Here is a 22,956-nt window from a genome sequence, read left to right as displayed (position 1 = left end):
GACTTAGTACAATTTGTTTAACCCATTCATGCCTCAGTTTCCTGGTTTTAGATCAAGGCCTATAACATCATGTATCATGAAAGCCTGTTGCCATAAGAGCCTGTTGTGAGGCCACCTGCATACAGAGCTTTGAAGAGTGTCTGGAAGGCATTTCCTTGTCTTACTTGGAGTTACTATTGCTATGATGAAACACCATGACCAAAAAGGGATTGGGGAGGAAAGGGCTTATACCTCCACATTGTAGACCATCACTGTAGGAAGTCAGGACAGGAACTCAAGCAGGCCTGGAACCTGGAGCTGGTACAGAGGCCATGGAGGGTGTAACTTACTCCCTTGCTCTTCATGGCTTGCTCAGTCTGCTTTCTTATGGAACCCAGGACCACGAGCCAAAGGATGTTACCACCCACAATGGGCTGGGCCCTCCCTCATCAATCACTGATTAAGAAAATACCCTACAGGCTTGCCTATAACCCAATCTTAGGAGGCATTTTCTCAAGGAAGGTTCATTTGTCCCTCTAGCTTGTGTCAAGTTGACATAAAACTAGCCAACACACCTATCTATTACATTTTTCTATTATGTATGTTTCTTTGACACTAAGGCCTATAATCTATAATTGTCTGCAATTGTCAAACTCCAAAACCTTAAATCTGGTCATGTAGCTTGAAGTGAACTGACAATAGGCTGATATATGGCTTTGTCCGTTTTAGTATAAGCATTTCTCTGTTTGCCACAGTAATACTAATGAATTTCCCCTTCCTACATCTGCAACTTTTAAATTCTAAAACATTGGTGATCATGGACCTATGTCAATAAGATGCCAGCTCAACTCAAGGGAGAAACAACCAGCTTTGGTCTCATAGACTCCTGGCTTTGAGCCTAACCCTGTCATTTGCTTTGTGGTAGTTTGGGTGATTGACATGTGTAAGATCCACCCCTAGATTAGTAACCTTCTGCATCACTTTGACCAAAGATTCCTCATAAGAGCCAGAAAAGATTTGGGGAAACATAAGGTAGAGATTTCTTTGACATTTGAGTTTTGGGACTTTGGCCCACCATAGCAGAGCAGGCGTGGTGGAGGGACTCCATCTGCTATAGTGTGTTGGAGACTCCAGCTCTTAGCAGATCAGAAAGCTGAGCAATCAAAACTAGGGTTCAGCCTGTAACCTCCAGATCTAATCCTAGTTAACTACTTCTGTTACCTGTGTCCCACTGCCTCTCCAAACAGCTTTGCCAAACTGAAAGCCAAGCACTCAAAATAGGAGCCTGTAGGGCAATCTTAGAGTCACACCATAGCAACTCCCACCCATTACCCACTAGATGTCTTCCTCACCAGTGAGCACAATTTGGAGGAAGCCCTGATCTTGGACTGTGCACCTGTGCTCCGCCCAACAGACCAAGCCAGAATAGTTAGAGTTTAATCTTAGTAAATGGGCTTTGGTTGCCTGCAAGAGACTCTGTAGCCAATTAACTGATTAGGCAGTAAACAACTAGTTAAGGTATTTGATTAGTGGGTGATTCAGCTGTAGCCAATGAAGTTATTTTCTGTGTTCTGCTTTTCCATAAATGTTGTCCCATTGTGTTGCTGTTGGCTGGAGTTCTCAGAACCTTGCTCTGGTTTGGTTTGGGGAGCTGTCTAGTTGGCTGAACTGTTTTCTGGCACTCAGAGAACCGCTACTGGAATTAATTGGCCTAAGGACTTTTCCTTTTAACATCACCAGTCACTGCTTTGGGAGAGTGCCACATGAGTGGCTTGTTCAAGGCCACCCTCCCCCTGCACGTTTAGATAGTTATCTCTCAGGCGGATGGCGTATGAGCCGGCTGAGAACGTTCTGTGGAATTCTGAGAATGGAGACAGTGATGCAGGGAAGGACTCTGGCTGTCGCTGTTTTCCCACTTGTCTCTTGCTGCCCTCCACTAGCAGTCTACCAAGGGGACCTCCTAAAGGACGGGAGCCCAGGAGGTAACGTGCACACAATGACTGATGGCTGAATGTGGTGCCAGGCTTTATTTGCACGCCAGTTACAATAGAAAAAGAAGTGAAGGTATGTTTCATCCTGTTTCATCCCATCACTGCAGGCTGCAAAGACTACAGAAGACCAGAGGATGTGGGAGAGGCGTGTTCGCTGGCTTGGACTAAGTGAATTAAGACGGTAGCTGCAGGCCAGGGATCTCATCCCTGACTGTACAGCAGGCTCGCCCAGGCACCTCAGAAACAAGAAGGCCCTCAGGAGAACAGGTGGCCCTAAGTCCCAAGAGAGGACTCCCAGGTGGCAGGGTTTCAAAAACTGTCTTCAGGTGAGTCTGCATTCAGCTCTGCTATAGGTCAGTGAGCTGCTGCCTGCTCCCCAGGGAACAGTAGTGATGCCCAGGTCCCAAATCCCAGAAAATCCCAGTCAGCTGACCTGGTATGGGAGATGGGACAAACGTCCATTTTTTTAATTTTGGGATTCAGAGGAGTGATTGCAGAAAAAAGAATACTAAAACTAAGCAAATAAAAAATCATTCTTAGCCGGGTGTTGGTGGCGCACACCTTTAATCCCAGTACTTGGGAGGCAGAGGCAGGTGGATCTCTGTGAGTTCAAGGCCAGCCTGGTCTACAGAGCGTGTTCCAGGACTCTCTGGTCCTTAAATGTGGGCTGTACTCTGCTTTTTAGCATTTTGCAAAAATATTGTCTGTTTGCGAGCTTTTCTTGTCAAGCGTTGTGAAGGCTCTGATGTGAGATGTACAAGTGCCTTGGGAGATGAAGCCCTATCTACAGTTTCAATATATCCGTTTCCTTCACACAGACACACATAGAAACATACAGACCAACATGCACAGACATACACAAACAGACAGATGCACGGAGGCTCCTCTTTCATTCTGCTCCCCCCCCCCCCAGTCTACCCACGTAACATTGCAGAGTCGCTGTCATGTAAGGTCTGAGACACTGGGGCTCTGGCGAATCCTGGGAGGGTCATCAAAGCTTTTGAGGCCTTTTAGCTTGGCTGCAAACATTCCTTCTGTTGTGAGGACTTTTTATTTTGAAATTTGGAGGTGGCTTTTTGTTTTACATTTACTTATTTGTTTTGCATGTGATTGGGTATGGATGTGCCATGACATGCATGCCCAAGTCAGGACAACCTGTGAGAGTCATTTCTCTCCTACTGTGCCGGTTGGAGAGGTGGAAATCAAGCCACCAGGCTGGTGACAAAGCCCTCTTAACCTCTTTACCGGGCTGAACCATGTCCAGAGCAAGCCTTTTGTTCTTAAGACTCCTTCCACTCTGTGTTTTCCTGTTTATCAAGAGAAAGCCCTTCCTCTCTTTCCCACAGCAACAGCTGGTGTGGGAGCCACCCTGCCCTCTTGTGTCCTTCGGTAGCATGAAGGCCTGGCACTATCACCTGCCAGGTGTCATCCCACTAGAGGTGTTGGGGCAGATGTTGTTACCTCTGCCTACATGACAGCCAGATGAAAGCACAGCCAGCCTGTAAACAAATATGTTCTCTGTCACTGAGTTCTTGCAGTGAATTCTTTTAAGAAAGAAAAGCTAGAGACACCAAGGATTAAACACCACAAGGAGGAGGCAGACAGCGATGGATTCCACTCGTCTCATTCTTCTTGGGGAGAAGCCTTTTTTATTTTTTGGCTTTATTCATATACCACTGACAAAATGTATGCATTCAAGGTATATACAATGTGATAATTTGATACATATATGCATTGTGAAATGATTGCCATAATCAAGGTAATTAACATGTCTATCACAGTGCATAGGTTGTGATTTGTGTGTGTATACGTGTGTGTGTGTGAAAAAGAGAGCGAGAGAGAGTACGTGCTGACAAGAGAATTTAAGATGAACTCTCAGTGAGTTTCAAATATGCAACACAACATTTTATTGTATCTTTGTTGTTTTGTTTTTTAAAAGATGGGGTCTCTCTATGTACCCCTGGCTGTCTTGGGACTCTTTATGTAGACCAGGCTGCCCTCAAACTTGCAGGGATCCACCTGCCTCTGCCTCCTGAGTGTTAGGATCAAGGGTGTGCACATCATGCACTAGCACAATACAGAGTTGTTAACCACAGTTACCAGACTGTGTGCTCCAGCCTGGAGCTTATTCCTTTCCCTTTTTTGAGGACAGGGTCCTATGTATCTCAGGCTTTCCTGAAACTTGCTGTGTAACCAGGGTTGGTTGAATTTCTGATCCTCTACTTCTCTGTTTATGCTGTGCTGGGTAGTAAAAGCAGAACTTCATGCACCCCAAAAAGCAATGCTCTGGGTGAGCTCCATCCCCAGCCCCTACTTTTGTTATCATTGAAAGTTGAACACTGGGATCAACATCTCCCCCATTTCCTCCATGCCTCTGGCAACTCATTCTATGGTCTGTTTCTGTGAATTTATTTAAGGTTCTGCCTACAAATGAGATCACGCGTGTACATGGAGTTTTTCATTGGGACTGCTGGCTCACCAAACAACCCCACAGAAACTTATTATTAACTGTAAATGCTTGACCAATACTTTAGGCTTGTTGCTGACTAGCTCTTACAACTTAAATTAACTTATATTTCTTATCTACGCTCTGCTGTGTGGTGGTTCTTCAGCATGGCATGTTCATCTCCTGCTTCTTCTGCATCTGGCAACTAACCTCTGCCTGCCTAGCTATTGGCCACTCAGCCCTTTATTAAACCAAGGAGAGCAACAAATATCACAGTGTACAAAGACTGTTCCACAGCCCATGTGTCCTCCTGTGTCTGGCTTATTTCTCTTTACATAATGCTTACCAGGCTCATCCGTGTCTTTACACTTGGCAAGTTTTCCTTTTTCTTACACTGAACACGTGAGCGTGTGCTCATGGGGACACACACACACACACACACACACACACACACACCATCACACCACTGGTTTATTCATTCGTCTGTCCACAGATATTTAAGCTGTCTCTGATCTTGGCTGCTGTCTAATATTGCAGTGAACTTGGGATTGAAGACATGTCTTGGAGACCCTTATTTCATCCCTTTGGATTTAGATTCCCATGCTTTATGATGGCTTAATATTCTTTATAGCAATGCAAAGATGATAAACATTTGTAGAAACTGTACTTTTACTTTGGGGTTGGGCTCTTTTCCTGGGCTGATGATACAGGCAATTCAGATGCCAGCCATCTCCCATCCCCATAGCTACCTGACACAGTATTAATGTACTGCGCCATGCTTCTACAAGTTAGGATGTCTAGAAGGTTCAATGGATTAAGTGCATTTCAACCTACGACACTGTCAACTTGCCTTGAGATTTTAGGGCCTTATGTGCATGGTAAGTCAAAGTACAACTACACACTCGGAAGCATTGCTGAGTGGTCTGATGGGGGAGGCAGAGAATGAACTCTCCTTTGTCTTTGGAGGCTTGGCCAGAAGCCCTGAAGGCACTTGCTCCAAGAAGAGGGACACTGTGAGTTCTCTGGGAAAAGAAATACAGGAAATATTGACAGTCTCTTTGGTATGCAATATATGCAAATCAGCTGCATTTAAAGCAGGAGCTGAAGCACAGACACTTTATGAAGAAACAGTTAGTACTCAATGGTGGTTTTAGTCACACCACTGCCAGGACGGGGTCAGGCCCAGAACCCTCCTGGTTATTTCTCCATGCTTCTAGCTTCCTGTCATTTTGCCTGCAATGGCGTGATTCCCAAAGATGCAGAGGTGGTAGCCATTCCCAGTATCTGCTGTCCCTCCCACATTTCTGTGTGTAACTGTGCCATCTTTTCTGCAGTTAAATACTTTGAAAAAATACTTTGAAATATTCCATGTGTTTCCCCACCAGGCTCTGGTCACTATTGTCACTACGGTTCTTTTCATTTAGGCTTACAGTAACCTGCATGTCTGTGTACAGATTTAATTGCTAAAACCTTCTGTTTTGGGCTTGGGTCTACATTTTCGAATAAAGAGCCTATGACAAGGTCCGTGTGTATGTGTGTGTGTGTGTGTGTGTGTGTGTGTGTGTGTGTGTGTGTGTGTGCACGTGAAAGCTAGAGGCCAACCTTAGGATTTATTCCGTTAAGCTGGCTGGCCAGAAGGCTCCAGAGAGGCTTCTATTTTTGCTCCCCATCACTGAGGTCACGAGGGTGCACCTCCATACTTGGCTTTTTATATGGGCTCTGGGGACTGAGCTCAGACCCTCAGCTTGTCCAGAAGGTACTTCCCCAACTGAGCCATCTCCCTCCCTACCCCACTCCCCTTTGCTCCTTTTGAGTGGTTGATTTTGAACAACCTCTTACTACTTCACACTGTAGTGCAGGCTGGCCTTGATCTTCAGATCCTCCTGCCTCAACCTCCTGAGTAACAGGGGTTACAGACCTGTGCTCCAGAGCATGGTTGCTAACTGCTGACTCTGCACTTCCCAGTTTTTCTGTCGGCGTTCACATCTGCTTACTTATTACTTTATTTCCTGACTGAGCTCATGACTATAATAAAATGTGAAGAGGAAAAATTTAGGTAGCAGTAATGTAGTGTCACTGTGTGACCTCAGGCAACTGCTTAATCTTCAGTCTCAGTTTTCCTTATCCCCAAAATGGGCATAATCCTTACCTCATCTGATAGGGTTTACATGAAGGCTAACTAAATTTAACATGTGAGGCAGGGGCATAGTCATGATAGAAAGCATTCAACTATGACAGCTATTATTTTATCAAAGACAGGGTTATACTTGGTATTAAATGACAGGCTTTGCATTCAGCTTTGGCACTGAGTAGTTGGTTTACCTTAGGGCTATTACATAAGCTCTTTCATCTTTAAGTTTCTACATTCATAGGGTGGGGTTAACACTACTTGGCTCAATTATCAGTTGTCAGACAAAAAAATGTGATAACATGTGGGACGTTTGTAGGCACTAAAGGGCTGTACAAATAAAAGGTAGCCTGCCCACACTGGCCACAGAGCCCTTCTTGCCATAAGTGGGTGTTTTCTCTGGTTCCTCCTTGGCCAGCCCAAAGAGGAGAAGACTAAAACAGGGTGGTGGTTATGGGTTATGAAGGGATGGCAGGCAGGGAAGGTATGATTGCTCTGGCAGTTCTCTGAAGGTCCCTTGTTCCTTAGAAGTCTGAAGCTGGCACTCCCTGGCTTTGTCTGCGACAAGGACCAGGAGTGGCAGGCCCAGAGCAGGTTTTGAATGTTTGGTGGTGAGCAGGAAGATAGCACAGCCCAGCAGGGTTGGATAGAGAGAGGGTTTGCAGCAGCCGTTCTGATTAACCCACAGTAACACATGGGTCACTTAGCCTAAGTGGAACCCGGGATCCTGTGGGAGTCTAATGCCCTGCCCCCATGTGACTGGTGTTTACATTTCCTCCTAAATGGGACTCTTTTTTTTTTTTTTTTTACAAGATTCTGGGTGGGGAAGACAGGTTCCATGTCCCCAGGTGACCCTTTGCCCATAGACATTGCTGGTAAAGAGGGACTAGGTCATCCTCAGGAAGATTTCTGGAAGATTCTGCTGCCTCAGCTCTTCTTCTGCGACCTTGCTGACTTCCTAGTATGTGGCCTGAGACCATGGGACTCCTGTCTGTCCTCCTGAGGTCTCAGTAGCCTGATACAATTCTATGGCTGGCAAGGGACCAAAGGCACTTACGAGGCTCTGCCAGCTCTGTCTCCTCAGGACCATCATGCTAGCATTTCAGTGACCCAAATACATATTTGCTTCCTCTTGGGTCCTTCCTCGCCTATTGTATTTTTCTGTGTGTGCGTATCTCCTCTTGCTGTGGGGTGACAGGAGTCTATGGCCCTTTTTATGTATTTTTAGAAGGTAGCTGACTGATGCATTCTCCATTTCCCATAATCTTCTTCTTTTCTTTTTCTGTCTTTCTTAGAATTTTCTTTTTGAGATAGGGCCATTCTCTGTAGCACATTGAATGGCTCATTTTTCCTTCCCAGATGTCTTTTTTTCTTTGTTTTTAAGATTTTTTATATTTATTTGTTGGTTTTTGGTTTTTCAAGAAAGAATTTCTCTGTGTGCCTCTGGCTGTCCCAGAACTCCATTTGTAGACTAGAATGGCCTTGGACTAAGAGATCGCTTGCTTTTGCCTCCTGAGTTCTGGGATTAGAAGTGTGCACCACTACACCAGTTTTATTTTTATTTCTGATTGTGTGTATATGTGTGTGCCTGTGTGTAGATTTGTTGTATATGGGTGCAGTGTCCTTGGGAGTCAGAAGAGAGCACTGGATTCTCCTGGAGCTGGAATTACAGATGCTTGTGAGCTGCCTGACATGAATGCTGGGAACCAAACCTGGATCCTCTGCAAAAATGGTACTTTTGTGCTCTTAACCACGGAGCCAACTCTCCAGCCCCTCTCTTCCTTCCTTCTTTCCTTCCTTCCTTCCTTCTTTCCTTCCTTCTTTCCTTCCTTCCTTCCTTCCTTCCTTCCTTCCTTCCTTCCTTCCTGAGACAGGATCTTACTGGGACTCACTCCTTCTAGGTGTATTGTGTGTGTGTGTGTGTGTGTGTGTGTGTCTGTCTGTCTGTCTGTCTGTCTGTGTTTCCTGAGTCTCTATTTCTGTCTCTATTTCTGTCTCTGTCTCTGTCTCTGTCTCTCTCTCTCTCTCTCTCTCTCTCTCTCTCTCACATACACACACACACACACACACACTTTGTAGTCCAGACTAATGCATAACTCAAAACAATCTTCCTGCTCGCAAGGGCTATGATTATATACACGACTTTTTCATTTCTCACTTGATAAAGATATCCCGAGTACTGTGTGTCTATAACTTGGCTCTCCATGAAGCCCCAGGTAGGAAATCACCACTGGAGGTTTATGTTGTCAGGAAGCACACCAGCGATTGGGTGGGACATAGCTCTTGGCTTATGGCATGTATTCCAGAACAGAGAGAGATGGAGAGAATACATGCCATAAGCCAAGAGCTATGTATGGATGAGAAGACTGAAATGTTAAAACTAGGTGAGTGTCCTGGAGAGTGTCCCCCAAACTGCCCACCCCCCATTTCCTCTTTCACTTAGAAACTGTATGTCCCATCCCACCTTTGAAGCCCACTGTGGTCCACAACTCCCCTAGGACTTCTGGACAAGCTGGAAGGCGATGAAGAACAAAGCAACACAGTTTTTGACTGTGGAAAACAAAAAATCTGAGTCTTGTGCATTTCATCAACACTAAAGAGGTTGGGAGCCGGGGATCCAGCATACCTGTATGCCAGACTGTGGGTGCCTTCCTCTGTGTGGTCTTGGAAATTTGAGCTCACCCCCACAGTGGTAAGTGGGTGGGATGGCTGCCCACAGGGGAATTTTGCAGGGCGTACACTTTAGGAAGGACCTTGGCTTCAGCAAGACACCTAATGGCTATGGGACTCAAGGCAGGCTAGACATCTTAGATCTGGATTTTCCTGTCCAAACTAGGACAGTGTTGCCTGCTTTGAGTGTCTGCTTTAAAGGCTAGATCTGGAGTCTGGAGACATGGCTCAGCAGTTAAGAGTACTTATGGTTCTTGCAGAGGGTTTGGGGTCGATTCCTAGGACCCATATGACTCACAGCAATCTGTAACTCCCAGGCCCTCATGTGGTGCACATCCATAAACATAAAAATAAATCTAAGGACTGGATATATTGGATGGACAGAATATAAGGTTTAAGATAAAGTCAAATACCTAACATTCTTTTTCTTCAGGTGGAGTCTCACTGTGTATCTCAAATTGTTCTGGAACTTGTTATATAGCACAGGCTAGCCCCAAACTTTTTGCCTCTGCCTCCCAAATGCTGGTATTATAGACTTGTGTCCCTACAACTGGCTCTTAGCTTTCCAATTCTACAAAGTAGTCTTTATTATCACCAAAACTCCAGGGCAGTTTAGTGCTCTAAAACAAACATTGAATATGTCAAGCTACCCTGAGCACAAAACTAAACTGAAAACCCACTGTTAAAGACAGCCCAGGGCTAAGGATGTAGCTCACTACTAAGTCTATGCCAGGTCCTGATTCCAACACAGTACCTCTCCAAATTAGATAAAACAAAAACAAACAAACAAAAAACAAAGTAGAGGCTCGAAAGATGTCTCACTACTTTCACTTATTATGTTTACAATTTGTTCATATCATTCCCTACAGTAGTAGTTCATTTAGTCTCATTGCTACTTATTATTCTATTGTGTAAATAAACTGTATTTATTTGCAAGTATTTACATTTTTAAATAGGTGCTTTTTATTGCAAACTCCTAAAAGTTATTTACTTTTGCATGTGTGTGGGAGAGACAAAGTTTCACTATGTAGGCCTTGATGGCCTGGAACCCACTACATAGACCAGGCTGGCCTCAAACTCACAGAAGTCTGCCTGCCTCTGCCTCGCAGGTGCTGGGATTAAAAGCTTGTGCCATCAGGACCGGCAGTTATTTACCTTGGAAACTGGGATATCTTGACAGTTTTCTCAGCTCTCTTCATCCCATTTCCTGGTGCTAGGAGATGGTCTGGCCCTGAGCCTCACTCACGGTGAGTTTTTCTCCGGCTCTCAAACCTCTTGCTCTTCTTGGTGCAGCTGTGGTTCTGTTGGAGGGCTGCTTATTTGCTAGGTGTCTGTGAGTGGCATTACTTTGATATTGGTAATTAGAACCTTTCTATGTATTTTGTTTGTTCTGTTTGAAAAGCACAGGAGGAGATTAGGCCAGGCTGGCCAGCTCAGCTGTCCATTTTCCAAGCTGACCATCTGGAATTACTTTTCAGATATTTTGGCAACAAGGCAATCCCCAGTGTATTTTGCCCAGAGCACTTTTACAGTTCTGGGTTTGTTTTGGTTTGTTTGTTTGTTTGTTTGTTTTTTCCTTCAAGTCTGCTGTTTGGAAAGAAATTTCATCCTAGGCCTCTGGTTAACTTTAATCTTCACTCGTTCAAATGGTGTTTGTGGAAAAGAAACTTCCAAGAAATGTGTGAGACATTGAAAAAATCACTCTGCTTACCTTTGCCAGAAACACAGAAAGTGGCTGCCAAGAATAAATGAAGCTTTACAAGCACTTTGTAAAACCATTTGGCATTATTTTTCTAAATCACACATCTGTGTAGCCCATGACCCTGCCTGTTTAATCCCATAGCGTATACACCCTCAGCAGAAGAGGATGCAGAGCTGGGCGTTGGTGGCGCACTCCTTTAATCCTAGCACTCGGGAGGCAGAGGCAGGCGGATCTCTGTTAGTTCGAGGCCAGCCTGGGCTACAGAGTGAGTGCCAGGATAGGCTCTAAAGCTACACCGAGAAACCCTGTCTCGAACCCCCCACCAAAAAAAAGATGCAGAGCTGAGTAACAAATGCACTTGCTAGATTCCCGCTGCAAGCACGAACTGTAGCGATCTTGAATTGCAAACAAACCAGATCTCCATGAATGACAGAGCGAATGAATAAACCATAGGATGGAATACTACATAGCAAGCAAATGGATGAACCTGACCTGCCTGCCCCCACCCCTTGAATGCTGAAATTTTAGGCCTGTTCTACCACACTCAGTTTTATTTGGTGCTGGGGACTGAACCATCGGATGATGTGAGGCACATATACATTCTGCCAACAGTCATATCCTCAGAATACTTAATGCATTTTTATAAAGAATTTTGTAGTAAAAAATAAGTGTATTAAACATTGTAAGTATTAATATTTTTATAGATAGACCTAAGTTTGAGAAAATATATTCCTTTCTTCACATCCCATTCCCTTAATCTAAGAGAAAACACTCTTCACTGTAAAATACATAGCTGTGTGCTGCAAACATTTTGAAAACTCAGTGAACACAGGCATATTTAGTGTGCTCTTTGTTTCCAACATAAACAATTTAGTGTGTTCAATTTAGGTTAGAACAAAATAGTTCGTTAACTGATTATTATTGTAGCTAAGGATCATTGCAGCTCTTAATACAGATTTCATTTTTTAATATGTTCTTTGTTTCCATTTCTATTTTACATGTGTGTGTTTTGTGTGTATGTGTGTCTGCACCATGTACATGTCTGGCATCTGTAGAGATTCAAAAAGAGCATCAGGTACCCAGGAACTAGAGCAAACAGAGATTATGAGGGTGCTGGGACTTGAACCTGGTTCCTCTGGAGGAGTGGTCAGTGTTCTTATCCATTGAACCATCTCTCCAGCCCCAGTGATGGTTTTCTTATAATTCATTAAATCACTCCTTTCTCTGTTAGTTTAAAAAAAAAACTGATCTTTAGAAAGTTCACCTCTTGTCTTGTGTACTACAGTTTTATGAATCTTGGCATAAAATTGAATATATATAGAGAGAAGGCCTACATTTTCAAACAATGATATAGTTACAATCAGTGTGCCAATCCCCTAGAATCCACACCACAGATTCAACTAAACTTGGATCAAAAACAGTTGAAAGAAGAATTCCAGAAAGTAAAGCTTGAATCTGCTGTTCTCTGAGCACAGCTGTGGTGGTTTGAAAGAAAATGGCCCCAAAGGGCGTGGCACTATTAGGAGGTGTGGCCTTATTGGAAGAAGTGTGTCACTGTGGGGGTCGGCTTTGAGGTCTCTTTTTCTCAAGCTTCCCTCATTGTGGCTGTCAGTTGACTTCCTGTTGTCTGGAAGACAACTTGATGTTTCTCCAGCACCAAGTCAACGTGCTCCCCAGATGATGATAGTGGACTGCTCTGAAACTGTAAGCTGCCACCTCAATTAAATGTTTTACTTCCTAAGAGTTGCCATGGTTATGATGTCTTTTCACAGCAATAGAAAACTCTAAGACAACATCTCTGAACCCACGAATGTGAGGTAGTGTGCAGGAACACTTCTCACACATTTCCCAAACCCACAATCCCCTTCTACGTCTTCGAATGTTTTCTCAGCCAACAACTCTATACTGTATGAGTAGACCTACAATAGCTGGTATTTGTAATTTTGTTGAACAAATGTTTTCCTTGTCATTATTTCTTAAGCAACGCAGGAGAATATCGATTTGCATAGCGTTTCCATTGTATGAAGTGTTATAAGTAACCTAGAGATGACTTCAGTGTATGGGAAGTGTGGGGACTCAATACAAATACCATGCCACTTCAAAAAAAGATTTTAAAACATTTTATGTCATGTTTCCTGTGTGTATATATGTATGTGAACCGCACTCATGACTGGTGCCCAAAGAGAATAAATTCCCAAGAACTGGGATTGCAGATAATGGATAGTTGTGTACACCATGTAGGTGCAGGAAACCGAACCCAGGTCCTCTGAAGGAGCAGCAGGTGCTCTTACCCATGCAGCCACGTCTCTAGTCTATACCATGGCATTTTGCAGAAAGGACTTGAAGGGCTGGAGAGCTGGCTCTGTGATTAAGAACATGTACCACTCTTTCAGGGAACTGAGCTCAGCTCCAAGTGCCCATACTGCACAGTTCATAATGTCTTGTGACTTCAGCTCCAGGGGCTCTGATACCATGGCTTCCATGAGCACTGGCATTTGTGTACATACCACATACATGTAATTAAAACATCTATGTAAAGGGCTTGAGCATCCGCTGATTTTGGTGTGTGTGTGTGTGTGTGTGTGTGTGTGTGTGTGTGTGTGTGTGTGTGTGTGTGTGCTTGCTGGTTTGGGGGCCACTGAAGCCAGTCTCCCATGGATAGGGACGATTGCTTTTGAATCCTGTCCATGACAGCTGCTTACTAATGGGCCGCACTCCTGCTAAAAGTGACTGTGCGTAGAGTTCTTGAGGGTTAAAACCAACCACTCGGGAGTCTTCCTTCAAAGTTCCAGGATCTTTGGAGACCTTACCTTGATGGCGTTGGCACTGTGTCTGGTCCTGGTGTCTTTGTGTGGTTAGCTCTCTACTCGGAGGATATGGTAATAAGTGCTTCCATTGTTCTCAGGGGGGGAAATGTGGTTGCAGTGCTTGGGAGGCAGCTTTGAAGGTGTGTTCCACCACGCCACACATCTGTGTACACACAGCTGTTATAAAGGTCTGATGGCCAGACAGAACCACAGGGAACAAATGAAATGGCAACCTTGTGGCTTCTCCACTGATTCCAGGTCTGGCTAGATGACTCAGCATGTGAGGGTGCTTGCCACCAAGCCTAGTGACCTGTGTTTCATCCTCAGAACTCACCTGGTGGAAGAAGAGAACCAGCTCCCGTGAATTGTCTTCTAACCTCCACACATGTGCTCAAATGCACAAGTGTACTCTCACACACATGTGCTTATGCGCGCATGCGCGTGTGCACGCGCGCGCGCACACACACACACACACACATACACACACACTATGTAAATTTTTTAATGGATTGACTCAGTGACTTTCACTGCTTCTCTCTTCTCCTAAGACACTTGAAGCTGCAGAATGGTCCGTTGCAATGCAGAAAAGCGTTTGCTGTTTGCAGCATAATAGCTACTAGTTTATGAACGTTCTGCATGGACACCATAGAGCACGACCCCCTCCTCTCAGTTAAAGGATCTGCAGGCCATGCTGGTCAACAGTAACTGGCCACAGAGATGGAGAGAGCATGCTGTGCCCTTCTTTGACTGATGCACTAGTCCCAGGGTCAGGGTTTCCTTCCTGTAGTGCCCAGCACAGCTCTCAGTGGATATTTGAGTAATGAGTACCTATGGGCTTAGGAAGTGAATTCTGATGGCTGAGGCCACGGCTCAGGCCTTTTCATCCATGTTACCATTGTTCAGTTATGTATAAAGAAAATGCCTAGAGAAGTTTCTCACTCTTCCATTCTGAAGCTTGCCTCATAAACCACAATATACAATGTTGTCAATAAAAGTCCTGTACTGCTGGTGGTGGTGGCACACACATTTGATCCCATTTGGGAGGCAGAAGCAGGCAGATCTCTGTGAGTTTGGGGCTAGCCTGGTCTACAGAGAAGCTTCCAGGACAGCTAGGGCTACACAGAGAAATCTTGTCTTGAAATACCCCTTGCCCTTGCCCCCCTCCAAAAAAATCCTGTATTAAGTATTTGTGTGTGTGTACCTCTGTGGGCAGGCACAGGTGCGTGTGGAGATTGGAAGACAATCTTGGGTGTCATTCCTCAAGAGTGCAGGTCTGTTTGTGCATGTGTGTGTGTGTGTGTGTGTGTGTGTGTGTGTTGTGTGTGTGTGCACATACTTGTATGTATGTATGTCCATGGAGGCCAGTTGACACCAGTGTCTTCCTTGATTTCTGTCCACCTTATATTTCAGAGGTAGGGTTTCTCATGAACCCAGAGCTCACCCATTCCAGACTGGGTGGTGGTCAGCGAGTCCCAGGTCATCCTGTCTCCATCCTCTCTAAGCTGTGTATGCCATGCCTGACTTTGACTCTGTAGTTCCAATCTCAGATCCTCCTGTTCATGATGCACTTTACTGACTTAGTCATCTCCCCAGCCCTCTACCTCATCTGTGAGACACCGTCTAGGCTGTGTGGTCAATGAGCCCTGGAGTCTTCCCGTCTTCTCCAATGTGCTGGGATAAACACATGTAACAAAACCACAGCACTGTGTGTATTTCTGTGAACGGGATGAAATGAGCGAGGCCACTTGCTCAGGATTCAGATGCAGGAGAGCCTTTCAAAGGTCAAAAATGACCAAAGCCAGAGCTTGGCAGGGGAAATTTAGGAATCCTGGACCACTGAAGAACTAATTAACTAATGATGAAATGGGTACTTCTGTTTCTGCAGCCCATAGGGTAGCAATTGTATCCTGGGCAAATCCCTGCCTGTACTAGAAAGTGCTCAGAGACCACTGGTCCACAGACCTGGCAGCCGTGACTAGGTAAACACAGAACACTGGGTATGCTGTATCCATCATGAATGCCAGTCTTGTTTCAGAAAGAAGCCTGAATATGCTGAGCAATGCTGGATACCTTCAAAGAAGATGTGAAATGAAAATATACAGCTCCTGAATAGGAGGACAGTTCACTCATCAAAAGGAAACGAACTCAGAACTCCTATAAACAAACGTTAACTTGATACACATCCACGCATATTAGTGTGATTTTTTTAACAATTTGGTGTTGGTATAAATAAAATGTCTATGTTGGAGTTAGAATGCTTGCTTGTTAAAATCTCCAGTTTCGCATATAAAATTGAATGAATAAATTAAATAAACAAGTCTATGTTATTGGTTAAAGCCTCAGGGGTTTATTAGTTGCCAGGAAGCAGGACCCTTCCTGGAGGTGATGAATAAGCCACAGAGAAGATGCTGGTCAAGGGTCTGGTTGTGTTGCTGATGGGGTTGAAAGTGTAAACCAGAACAACTTTCCAGAGGGCAGTGTGTTTCAAAAGTTATTAAAATGGAGCTATTCCTGGATCAAGCAACTTTACCTCAGAGAGCAACAAAAATAAATATGTATGTATATGATTTTTCAGTGGGGTTGACAATATTTGTGGGTTTTTGTTGTTGTTTAATGTTTCAGACAGAGTCTCATTGATTCTCTCACTATGTAAGTCAAGCTGACCTTGAACTCACGGAGGTCCATCTGCCTCTGCCAAGCAGCAATATCTGTTTATTCCGAGCCAAATTAACAAAGCAGCAAACAACTTATAGTCAGATGAATAAGGGATTTGCTAGGGCTGGAGAGATGACTCAGTGTTAAGAGCACTGGCGGCTCTTGCAGAAGACCAGGTTTGGTTCTCAGAGTCCACACTGGGCAGCCCACAACTGCCTTTAACTCTAGCTCCAGGGGCTACGACCCCCTTTTCTGGCTTCCATGGGTACCCACATTCACACACACACACACACACACACACACACACACACAAACCCCTACTAAAATAGCTATTTTTAAGTTAAAATAAGTTAAAAATAAGAGATTTGTTAAATACATTTAGCTCAAAGACTCTGAAACATGACTCAGTCTGGACAGATACTGATGTGAGTAGATGCTTACTGAACCGTCATGAGGATGGAGCTGAGGGCAGCTCAGCTGATAAAGGCTTACCTAGCATGCATGACGTCCTGAGTTTGGTTGTCAGCGGTGCATAAATTATGGTGACACCCAGCAGCAATGTCGGCATCCGGAAGTTGGAGACAGGAGGATCAGAGTTCAAGGTCATTCTCTTTAGAACTGGATACATTTCTTGTAGCTCAGTATAGACAGATCCAGTTCTAAAGAGAAACAGCTCACACAGAGATTATTTTAGCACTTGGGGTCACATGCCTCTAACCCCAGGACTCATGAGAGGTATTTAAGACAGGAACAGGGTCTCAGAGCTTCCATTCATTCTCCATCCACACTGAGGATAGGAAGACATTGAAGTCTCTAGCCACACTGAGGAGAGCAGAGCAGTCTGAGTGAACCTGAGGAGCAGTGAAGTCGGGAGCAGTCTGAGGCTCGCCCCTTTGGTCTGAGCTGAGGAAGAGTAAGAGCTGGTGGCCAGCTGCTTTGCTTTTCTGATCTTCAGCTTGAAGCTTGAAGCCCAATATTATTAGCTCTGGGTCTTTTATTTCTTGTGCTACAGGCATGCTCAACCACACATATTATACACGGAAGTTTGGAACCAGTCACCTTAGACACTGATGGGTGACTCCATGTGTGTTTTTCAAACGCACACAAATCATAGAACATAGAATTGTTTGCATATGGTGATTTTTTGTGAGTTTTTTTTGTTGTTGTTGTTTTTGGTTTTTCGAGACTCAGTTTCTCTGTGTAGACCTAGCTGTCCTAGAACTGGTTCTGTAGACCAGGCGGGCCTCAAACTCAGAGATCTGCCTCTGCCTCCCGAGCACTGGGATTAAAGTCATGTGCCACCATGCCTACCAGCATATTGTTTTTAAGTCAACATAAAAGAAATGATATTTTAATTTTAATCAATATCATATACAATTTTTATTCATCAACTATAAACCTCAATAAGTATCCAGGAACAGTTATTTTCCTAAGATCAAGTCATCTTCATGTGCAACACTGTTGCTTATTCCTTTGCTCTAGTGTATTATTGGCTCAACCATAGCCTCTTTTGTTTGTCCGTCCATTCTGCTAATGATCCTTTGGCATTTCTCTGCTGCAGTCAGTTCAGATACAGCTACCCTGAGGTGAGCCTGCAAAGGGGAACCTCAGCAGTCCCAGAGGAACAGCTGGGGCTGTTCAAAGCAGGATTGTCCAGTCGCGGAGTGTGCGCGCAGTCCGCTTTGCTGCAGGACTGTCCAGTCGCGGAGTGTGCGCGCAGTCCGCTTTGCTGCAGGACTGTCCAGTCGCGGAGTGTGCGCGCAGTCCGCTTTGCTGCAGGACTGTCCAGTCGCGGAGTGTGTGCGCAGTCCGCTTTGCTGCAGGACTGTCCAGTCGCGGAGTGTGTGCGCAGTCCGCTTTGCTGCAGGACTGTCCAGTCGCGGAGTGTGCGCGCAGTCCGCTTTGCTGCAGGACTGTCCAGTCGCGGAGTGTGCACGCAGTCCGCTTTGCTGCAGGACTGTCCAGTCGCGGAGTGTGCGCGCAGTCCGCTTTGCTGCAGGACTGTCCAGTCGCGGAGTGTGCGCGCAGTCCGCTTTGCTGCAGGACTGTCCAGTCGCGGAGTGTGTGCGCAGTCCGCTTTGCTGCAGGACTGTCCAGTCGCGGAGTGTGTGCGCAGTCCGCTTTGCTGCAGGACTGTCCAGTCGCAGAGTGTGTGCGCAGTCCGCTTTGCTACGTCCACCCAGTTGCTTTCACAGTGTGCCACAGTTTGTACTCCCCCCAGCAATGCTGGGGACCTCCTGTTTACTCACATCCTCACCAACCCTCGATAGTTTTAGATCTCTTAATTTTTTAAAATGATTTTATGTTTAATTATGTGTCTCTGCGTGAGCACGCACAAGTATGCAGATGCCCACGGAGGCCAAACTGAATATCAGCTTGGAGCCCGAGTTGCAAGTAGTTTGTGACATAGGTGCTGGGACTCAAACTCTGGAGGAGGAGCAAGTGCTCTTAACTGTAGAGCCCTCTTTTCAACCTCCTCGGTTTGTTTACCTTTACTTTACAGCATGTCTGGGTGTCGTGGGTTGGGGATGAAATGCCCTGCCGCCAAAACTCATGTGTTAGACCTATGAACATCTAGTTACAAACTTCAAAGGTGGGGCTACTGAGGCTGTCTCACAGGGGCTTCTAGTCACGTGAAACCATCCGTTGAACCATCATGATCCAGCCACCATTGTACTAACCCTGTGGTAAGTTTATACCCTGACGTGTCCTGTAGCAGTGAGCGGGAATTAGAGGAAGGTCGCTGGGAGTGTGTCTTTGAAGAATGTAGTTGGTCCCTAGCCTTTCCTCTTTCTGTCTCTATTTCCTGTCCACTAGGAGATAAACATCTTTGCTCCGATACCGAGCCCCCACCATGAGACATGCTCCCAGTGCAGGCCCAAAGCAACCAGACCAAAAGACCATGAACTAAAACCTCTGAAACCTTAAACCAAAATACATCATTCTTTTTTTAAGTTGGTTTTCTCAAGTATTTTGTCACAGCAACAAAGATCTAATAGAATATGCTTGTTTTGAGTCTTTTTATGTCTACATTTTATGTCTATATATGTGTCAGCATTTTAATGACTATAGCAACTTGTGCATTTTGTCTGTTTTAAAAAGGTCTAAAGTTGCTGGGCAGTGGTATACCTCACCACCATGCCTTTAATTCCAGTTCTTGGGAGGGAGAAGCAGGTGGATCTCTGTGAGTTCAAGGCCAGCCTGGTCTACAGATTGAGTTCCAGGATAGTCAGGGCTACACAGAGAAACCCTTTCTAGAAAACCAAACAAACAAACAAACAAAATTTTAAAAAACCAAATGAAAAAGATCGAAAGTTCTGCATGTGAAGAGAAAGTCTGCCCTGTTTTTCTTTATTGGAGTATGAGGTAAAATATCAGTTAACTGCTGGCTACATAAAAATTGTCCCAAAGTATGCAGTTTAGAGCACATTTATTACCCTGTAGCTTCTGGGGTGCAGAGATCTGGAGGCAGCTTAGTTCTTCTCCCAAGGCCATAAGTTGCTCATGATATGTCAATCACGTTTTATAAGCTGAATGACATCATATCTGGAAGTAGGATCTTTGGGAAGTAATTAGGTGTAGATGAGGTCATGAGAGTGAGCCATGTGATGGGTTAACGCCCTCAGAAGGACAGGAAGAGATTCTTTCCCTACACACCACACCAGAAAACAGGCTCTCATCAGGCACTTGATCTATGGACACCATGATCCCAGACCCTTGGCCTCCAGAGCTCTGAGGAGTGTGTGTTGTTTAACCACCTGGGCTGTGGCATTTGATTCAGCAGATCAAGTGGACTGAGACACACCTGAAGTCCACAGGAGATCTGCTTCGAAGAAGGTGCACTCACAGCCTGTTGGCTAGAGGTCTCTCATCCCCAGGGTCCCCCTCCACCGGGCTGCCTGAGTCCTCCTGACTTGGGAGCTGATGAGTATAGGATGAGTGGGCAGGAAGTTGAAGTTCCTTTTGTGAAAAAGCTTCCAAAGTGACACACTGACATGTCTCCTCACTAAGTGAGTCACTGTCCAGCCACACTCAGCGGGTGGGGGAAGAGTGACTATCCAAGAGCCGGGACACTTACAATGCACCGATGTAATCCACCCCTACTCACTTTGCTTTCAAGGCCCACCCTGTGTCACTGACACAGACTGACATTTCCTTTTAAAACAACATTAATGTTAATTTCTTTCACGTGTATGGTGTTTTGCTTGCATGTATGTCTGTGAACGATGTGTGTGCAGTACTCAAGGAAGCCAGAAGAGGGCAGTGGATCCCCTGGGACTGAAGTTACAGGTGGCTGTGAGCCACCACCAGGGTGCTTGAAACCCAACCTGGGTCCTCTGCCATCCTGAACAACAGTTATTAAGCACTGAGATCCCCAAATATGCTATTTTTTAAAATGGGACATGTTGAATTTCATCTTCTACCTTAAAAAAATATTTGCTAAGGCAACCATTTCCTTCTGCTAACATCTCACAGTTTAGAACAAATTGACATATTTTTTTCTAACCTTAAGCCATAAATGTTTTTATAGAGTTGGGCAGTGGTAGCCCACTCCTTTAATCCCAGTAATCAGGAGGCAGAGGCAGGTGGATCTCTGTGAGTTTGAAGCCAGCCTGATCTACAGAGTGTGTTCCAGGACAACCAGTGTGGTACAGGGAAACCCTGTCTCATAACACAAAGCAAAACAAAACAAAACTTTATAGAACAAACCCTATTGGTTTATCCTTACTTTAATGCTGCTAAGGCAGACCTGTTAATTTTATTATTTGTGTAAGTACGATGTGCTGTGGGGAGCTTGCCTATGGGAGACAGAGAACAGCTCTGTGGGGCTGGTTTTCCCCTTTCATCTCCTCATGGGTTCCTGGGATTCAACACTGGTTCCCAGGCTTCCAAGACAAGCACTTTTATCTGCTGTGCCTCCTTGCTGGCCCTTAAGTTTAGAATTCTCACATTTATATATCCATAAATATCAGTGGGCTATAATTTTCTTTGGAGACACTGTCATTTCCTGCTTACATTAGCATAACAAGTAAGTAGCATTCCTCACTCTCTCTCTTTTTTTTTTTTTTTCTAGTCTCTGGAACTATTTGACTAAAATAGGCTTTAACTTTCTTAAGCAATTGGTTACTGTTTTGTGTAACTGGATGAGGTGCTATATAGCTGTAATCCCAGTACTGGAAAGACTGGGGCAGGAGGATTACTGTGAGTTCAAGGCCAACCCAGGATAGTTCCAAGCCAGCCTAAGCTGCAGAGTACCCTGCCTCAAAATAATTTTTTAAAAATTTTGGGGTTGGAGAGATGGCTCAGTGGCTAAGTGCTTTGGCTGTTTTTCCAGAGGTCCTGAGTTCAATTCCCAGCAGCCACATGGTGGCTCACAACCATCTATAAAGAGATCTTGCCTGCAGGCAGACATGCAGGCAGAACACTGTATACATAATAAATAAATAAATTTTAAAAATGTTAGTCTGGGCCAGGCGTTGGTGGCACACACCTTTAATCCCAGCACTCGGGAGGCAGAGGCAGGCGGATCTCTGTGAGTTCGAGGCCAGCCTGGTCTACAAAGTGAGTTCCAGGACAGCCTCCAAAGCTACAGAGAAACCCTGTCTCAAAAAACCAAAAAAAAAAAATGTTAGTCTGGGCAGTGATGGAGCACACCTTTGATCCCAGCACTTGAGAGGCAGAGGCAGGAGGATCTCTCTTCAAGGCCAGCCTGGTCTACAGAGCAAGGACTGTTACACAGAGAAACCCTGTCTCGTGGTAGGGGAGGGGGGGATGGGGAAGGTGTGTTGCAAAGCCTGTTTTCCTTTCTTGGAGATGTTTGATTTGACCATTCTATTATTTTAATAATCACTTCACATACAGACTTTCTGTCTCTTCTTGGGGGTAATAGTTACATAGTCTTATAAAATCCATTTAATTAAAGTTCAAAACTATAGGTTGGACTTTATTTACAGTTTTTCATTCCTGATGTTTATTTTGTCTTTTCTCCAGAGATTTTTATAATTTTTAGTTAATAGCAATTCTTATTTTAAAATTTACTTTTCTGTATTATTACTGTGCATGTGTGTTTGTGTGTGTTGGGATGCATGTCACAGTGTGTGTGTTTGTGTGTGTTGGGTTGCATGTCACAGTGTGTGTGTAGAGGTCAGAGGACAACCTTGTAAGGCTCTCTTCTCTTTTCCTATTAATTCAGAGGATAATTCAGGTGCTCAGGCTTGAACATCAAGCACTGCTGCCCACTGAGTCACCTTTCCAGCCTTTTAGTTAATACTATTTTAGCATCATTGATACTTTTTATATTCTTGGCTTTTAGTCTATTATTTTTGCATTTATAATTATTTCATTATTCTCCTTGTGTTTGTTGTGGTTATTTTTCTCCTTCTGAGTTGCATGAACATTTAACTCATTAAATTTAAAGTACATTTTGTATCTAAAGAATGTATTTAAGATCTAAGTTTCTCATTGGGTACAATTTTTGGCTGACAATCTATATTTTGTATGCATGATTTCATTGCATTCCTTTCTAAATATTTCTTTTCATCATAGTTTTCTTTTTAGTGTAGAGACTATTTAGGGGG

The 22,956-nt window shown here is 44.5% G+C and overlaps 1 long non-coding RNA gene across 1 annotated transcript; it reads left to right on the top strand.

The window, feature by feature from the left end:
- Positions 1-1,781: 1,781 nt before the first annotated feature.
- LOC121143631 lies at positions 1,782-15,975 on the top strand. Its single transcript, XR_005880898.1, has 3 exons — positions 1,782-1,961; positions 2,078-2,296; positions 15,759-15,975. It is a non-coding gene; the product is annotated as an uncharacterized LOC121143631 (long non-coding RNA).
- Positions 15,976-22,956: the final 6,981 nt, after the last annotated feature.

The sequence above is a fragment of the Mesocricetus auratus genome, unplaced genomic scaffold (genome assembly GCF_017639785.1).
Source record: "Mesocricetus auratus isolate SY011 unplaced genomic scaffold, BCM_Maur_2.0 Super-Scaffold_100013, whole genome shotgun sequence".
NCBI lineage: Eukaryota > Metazoa > Chordata > Mammalia > Rodentia > Cricetidae > Mesocricetus > Mesocricetus auratus.
Note: the sequence above shows the minus strand (reverse complement) of the source record. Positions and strands in the feature narration are given on the sequence as shown.